The sequence below is a fragment of the Terrapene carolina genome, unplaced genomic scaffold (assembly GCF_002925995.2).
Source record: "Terrapene carolina triunguis isolate 2854851 unplaced genomic scaffold, T_m_triunguis-2.0 Scaffold172, whole genome shotgun sequence".
Lineage (NCBI taxonomy): Eukaryota > Metazoa > Chordata > Testudines > Emydidae > Terrapene > Terrapene triunguis.
The window spans coordinates 311657-318113 of NW_020664523.1; positions in this window are offsets into that span (position 1 = coordinate 311657).

The window sequence follows — 6457 nt, forward strand, 5'->3', positions numbered from 1 at the left end:
AACATGTCTGATCTTCTTTGCAACTGCTGTTGTAGCTCTGGATGTTCTTGTTCAGTCCTCTTTAGAATCCTGCTAAGCTCTCGGCCTCCATGGTGTCTTGTGGCAATGAGTTCCACAGGCCAACTGCATTTTTGGAGGGAGGCAGAGTGACTTCCTTCTAGTAGCTTTAAACGTGCTGCCTTTTAATTCCATTGAATGTCCCCTTGTTCATGAATTGAAGGTGGAATAGAAGTGCCCAATCTACCTTCTTCATGTACCTTTATCATGTCCCCTTACTCATCTTCACTCTAAGGTAAATGCCACTCCTTTTCCAACTAACTTCTCCAGTTTTGAGAGACACGAGAAACATGCTAATCTTTATTAGAGCTGAAGAGGCCTCTCTCCTTCAGGAGAACTCCACTAGTATGCTTGCCGTGGGAGCTGGTGGGAACTCTGGGGACTAGAACTCACTGATGCACCAGTAGTTTCTCAAAAAAAAAAAAATCACAATATTGAAACGACACACAAATGAATCTGTGGCAAGAGACTGTTGTGCAACTGTTGCTGGGCGGTGACAAAGGGAATGCTGTGCCTGACGTACACAGCCCAGGGAACATTGGCAAGCGGAATACAATTTCCCAAGCTAGAATTTTTCCAAGCTAACCCCTCTACTTCTAAAGAAAGGGCCATGGGCTAGCCAATAACAAGTAATGAGGACCCCAATTTTTTTACATCTCTTTGGAGAAATGGCAGCTCCGTCAGCATAATGCCCCCTATCATCAAGCTGGGTTATTACTTCATTTAATGTATCCTGTTTGATGAATTGTCTAATAGTGTAGCACCTAAAGGCCATGATTAAGCTCAGAGCTCCACTGTACTAGGCACATAGATATAGTAAGACAGTCCTTTGCCCAACAGCCTCTACAATCTAAAGAGACATGACAAGTGAAGTGGTATCAGATGGGGAGCAGAGACATGGATACAGTGACTTGCCCCAGGTCACACACAGTCTGTGGCAGAGGCAGGAATTGAATGGAAGTCTTTTGACTTCCAGTCCAGTGTCTTAACCACAAACCAGGCTCAGAGGAAAGGTGGCCACCTATTAGATCTTGATGAGCTGTCTCATTTGTGAAGTGTTTTGGGCCCCTTTGGGATGAAAGGTCCCAGATAAATCCAAGCCACATATAGACAGCTGAGCAGCCCTGATGAAGAGAGACCCCCTCTGCTGGAAAACTCACTCTGTAGCTGTGACCAGTGATATGCATGGTGAGGTTCCCACTTCCCCTCAACCCTCACGACTCTGCAAAGAGCTCCTGACATGATGCTGTCACTTTCTCAGAGGCAAGGGTGCAATTTGGGGTCTTTGACTGGTATTCAGGACTCATCAACTGCTCCACCAATCAGAAGCAAAACACAGTTCGCTGTCCCGACCTGCCTGAACCTGGGCTTTTATGCATGGTCAGCTGATCCTTTTGTTCTCTCTCTCTCCCTGGATTGTTTGCTCATCTGGCCAGAGACCGATTGTGCAACCTCCCCCCCCAACACACCTTTTCTGACTATCCTGGTTTGATTGAGGTGGGGGCTGTTAGCCACGCCCTAGCTGAAAGGGAACAGAGCTCAGGTAGCTGACAGACAGGCAGCATATGGTGGGCCCGGTCCTGCTCTTCCTATGCTTAGAAGTGCAGGGAGAATAGCACAATGGAAGAGCCATAGAACAGGAGGCTATAATTCCATTGAGAGGCCCCTGATTACATCATTGGTGGGAGGGATAGCTCAGTGGTTTGAGCGTTGGCCTGCTAAACCCAGGGTTGTGAGTTCAATCCTTGAGGGGGCCATTTGGGGATTTAGTTGGGGATTGATCCTGCTTTGAGCAGGGGGTTGGACTAGATGATCTCCTGAGGTCCCTTCCAACCCTAATAATAATCTATGATTCTATAAACTATCTGGGTGAAGCTCAGCTCACAGACCCTGTGAATAGAACAAACCCCTATGTTGCTCACTGCAGATCACTTGTTTTCTATGGGCATCCAAAGATTGTTTAAAGATTTCCAATGGCCAGTGCACCTGCTATGCTAGAAATGAATGCATCTATTACAGTAAAGCTAACGGAGGGGAAAGGAAAGGGGGGCTATTTACAATGGGTCAGGTTTTTTACTGGGTTGGTTTCTAACTGAGGAACGGTGCTAGAATGACAGTCCTGGACACTGGCACCCTATTGCACAGAGCAACATGGGCTGTGATGGTGCAAACTTCCACTGGGTTTAGAACTCTGGCCAATATACCTCAACCCTACCTTGGAAGAGTCCCCTCTAGGGATGAGGCAGTCAGTCTCCATGGCCCATGCAGTACTTGGCTTGGCTGCTAGGATGGTTAACAAGGGGGCCAACTGTGGTGTAGACATTTGCTCAACAGAAGTTGGACTGAGATCAAACTACAGATCTATCTACACTAGAGATCTTGATTGAGTTTGCATTATGAGTAATACCATTCACTGATGCATGTGCTAATATAATGAGAGAATCCACTCTCATGCTTCAGGGCAATTACCTACTGGGATCAGGAAGGAATTTCTCATCATCCCATATACAGCACTGCATGCTTGGCCAGGTGCACTAGAATCTGCAGGAACGGCTTACGTAAAAAGCATCAGGTATTGGCCCCTGATGGAGGAAGGTACCAGATTATCTGGGTGAGTTGTACAATCTGATCAGGGAAAAGCCTGTGTTTCATATTTAAAATGTCATGGGGAGGAGACATACTCTACTTGTATGGAGTGAAGTAAGTAAGGAAGGCTTAATGCCTAGATACTATAGTGACTGGTCCTGTAACATTATCCACTGGGACAGTACATACCAGCTCCACGAGATTTTACATCAATGGCATATGATGAGGGACAGTGCCCACTGACTCAGGTGGTCACCATTATCGGTGTTAGATAAATGCCTTGAATAGCCAGATCTCCTACAGGTGGCTTATTGCACCCAGGAGCTTTCAAAATGAGAAACTGTCTCCTTCAGCATCCTTGAAAGAGGAAAACCCCTTTGTATGAGAGAGAAATTGCCACATGAGACGTGCTGAGGCACATTTAGCTTCAGCTTCTCAGCACTTCCATCTATTCTGCTATCAGGCTGGATGCTGTATGCAGAGTTCTCTGTCTCATTCTCTCAAAACATGGTGACATTCACAAGCTTGTCTCTGTCGCTGCCCAGCCAGTATTCCATGTCACTTGCTTAGACCCTCAGCAGATACACAGGGAAAGTTGGACTGGCCGCAGCATGCAGTCTCCACCACGGCTATCCCACTGGTAGTAGTAGGAAACATGCTGAATGTGTCTCTTCATATTCTCTTGTGCAACATGCTTATAAATTAAACCATGTCGCCTCGCTAGTAGCTACTCCAGAAGACAATAACCTACCACTGCTAGCTGCTAATGGAGTTGCTCTTCTAGCTCAAGTGGTATTGTTCTAAGCTTTAGTGCTGAAGGTTTTGGGTTCCAACTCTGCTGATGATCATGGGGTGGGAAGGTTACTATGAAACGGATATCTGAACAGGAACTCTAACTTCTGTGCCCACAAGAACTTGGGACAAGCTTTCCCTGTCAGCAGCAGGCAGAAGTCACTAATTATCTTTCTGTAATGTTAATATGCTCCTTGTATCTCATGTGGCTGTAAGCAAAGCAAGCTGCCTGCAGCTTGTGCTTTCCAATAGCCATTGTAGTGATCTCCTGACCCTGATGATGGTAATTGACTTGGTTTTGACCAGTGCAAGTGCAGCTCTATTTAGTTGAGTGACTCTAGGCTGCAGTGTTGGGTAGGGAAAGGAGCTAGCCTTGTTCCCTCTCCTCCATGTGAGGCCTCTGAGCGAAGTGACCTTCCTTTATTCCATTGCTCACTCACCCACATTGTCCCCATATTACATCCCCAGTGCCATTGGCGTGAGGGAGGCATTTAGCAGCCACTGGATTCTCCACTCTGTCTGGAGATGAGAGGTGACTGGGTGCCTAATGCTCCTGCTGCAGCCCAGCTGGAGTAGTTCTGTCCCTTCCCAATAGGCCACAGAGCTAGAGCATGAAGATGCACAGATACTGTGGAGATGGGTGCCACAAACAACCTGGATGGGGACTACTGATGAGTGGATTAGGCTATTTTCTTCTTCCAACAGCTGGGGGAGGCGGGGAAAGAGGGGTATTCCTTCACTACCTCCAGGAAGGGAAGGGGACTGGAGAGCTCAGTTCAGTCACTGTGAACAGTATCATAGGCTGAGGGAGTCACTTGGCCTGGGATCTACTTGACCTCCTCAAATGCTTTCCAAGTGGGAATCTCCAAGCACTCCACAAACACTGCCAGACTGAGCCTAGCAACAAGCCGGGGAGGTAGGTCAGGATTAGCCCCATTGCACAGATGGTGGGGGTGTGGGAGACAACCCTCTGAGAGGGTCAGGAGTTTGCCCAGAGCCAGGAATAGAAACCAGGTTTTGGGACTCCCAGTGGCCTACTTTAAACAGTCAGCTGTGTTCCCTCCTGGTGTCTCTTTCTTAGCTCTGCCCCTTTGTGCCATTTGCTGGAATGGTTCTCCAGGCTAGAGGCTTGTCTACCAGGCAGGCATCAATTCAACACTGGGGACAGTTTGGGACAGGAAGTGAAGGGTGAGCGGGGGAATCTTCCCTTTCCTGGGGGGGGGGAGGGTGTCTAGAACTAGATGTACCTCTTTGATTAAACCCTTACTTCAGTCACTAGTTCAGTCAGGCCTGGCTGCTAGTGCCAGGACTGTGCAGCTATATGACAGCTAGTGGCCTAGGCAAAGCAAATTGGATCCTGATCCAGTTCCCGTAGGTGGAAGCCTGCACCAAAGCCACTGTTACCACTGGCATCAGTGGACAGCCTTGTTGGCAGGCTCCACGGGGGACAAGAACTGGCTGTGTCATGGAGCCAGAGCTCTCCTCACATAGAGAAGGTTCCTCCAGAGCTGGATTGAAGATGGCTGACAAGGCAGAATTAGATGCCAGCACTGCTGCTGCTACCCACTTAGCAGACAAGCAGCAGTCTTCTTCAGGCTCCAGTGCTGTCTCCCCAGCCCTTTTTCCTAGCCCTAAACTTGTATGAGAAGGGTTAAAAAAAAGAGCCCATTGAACATGTGGGTGTAGGCCTAGCCTTGTGGAGTGAGGGAATGTAGCCACTGATGCGGACTTGGGCTCTCCCCTTCCTCAGCCCCGGCCTGGCTGTAATGGGCAGGGTGTGGAACTTGAGTTATCTGACTCTATGCCAGCTCATGCCAACACCAGGGCTGGGACACCAGTCCGGGCTAGCTCCTGAAGGATTCAATGGGCCCTGTGTGTCCCTGTGATAGGGCAGGAGGGGGCTGGTGCTCTGGCAGAGTTTCCCCTTATTTCAGCTCTGGGGTGGGGCACTGACCTACCATCAAACTCCCCAGCAAGAGAAGTTCCCCTTTTCCTTAAATGCCTTTTGATTGGTTTGGCTTCTCTTCATTTTATGCCTTCTCTTCCTCACGCCTGCATGCTTAACTTTTTCCTACTACCGGCTGTAGCATGAGCTGTGGTACTATGGTGTCCTTCATGGCTTGTCACATTATCTGCCACCCTTGTTCTCTGACCTAGCTACAGAACAGTGTGATCACTGGACAGACTCCCATGCCCCCTCCCTCTTACCCTCCACTGAGCCAGAGGCTTGGGGCTGTCCAACAGGAGTCACAAGACTCACCCTAATCCTGGCATGTGAGCTCTCTGGGGCTGTACAGCACCTAGCACACTGGGCCCTGCGCTGGTGCTTGGATCCACAAAGCATTACCACAATATAAATGGTTAACAGGGTGGGGACGGAGGATATAGTAAAAGGGGATGGGAGAGCACAGGTAATAGGGTAGGGGCAGCGGGGGGGGGGGGGGAAGAGATGAGGGAGTGACAGCAAGGCTAGAATGAGAGCAAGTCTACACTACAGCAGCAGCGCATCATATCATAGACACTTCCTACAGCAACGGAAGGGGGTATTCTGCTGATTGATAATCCACCTTCCCTGAGTGGTGGTGGAATAATTCTTCAGTCAAATAATTTTCTGTTCATCTCGCCTTGTCTACATTGGGGGTTAGCTTAGTTTACTTCTAGCATTTGTGTGTGTATGGGCAGGGGGAAGGGGGAATTAGCTTGGCTTACCTCTAGCATTCGTGTGTGCATGTGTATGTGAATTTCTCTCACCCCGGAGTGGAGGTAGCTAGGGTGATGTAAATGTTAAGTGATGCCCAGAGCTAAGGCCAAGTGGGAACAGCAGTGAGGGTTAAGGGTAAATAAGTGGGGGGAGGAGAGGAGAATAAAGACTGAGCAGGAGAATGGGGTAAAGGAGGGAGAGGACTACAAACTGAGCATGGAAGGGGGCTGAGTGATGGCAGTTCGAGGCAAACTGCTGAGAAGCAAAGACCGTTCCCTGCTGGAATACTTTCTGAGGCGGACGGTAGTCTCTGTATGATCA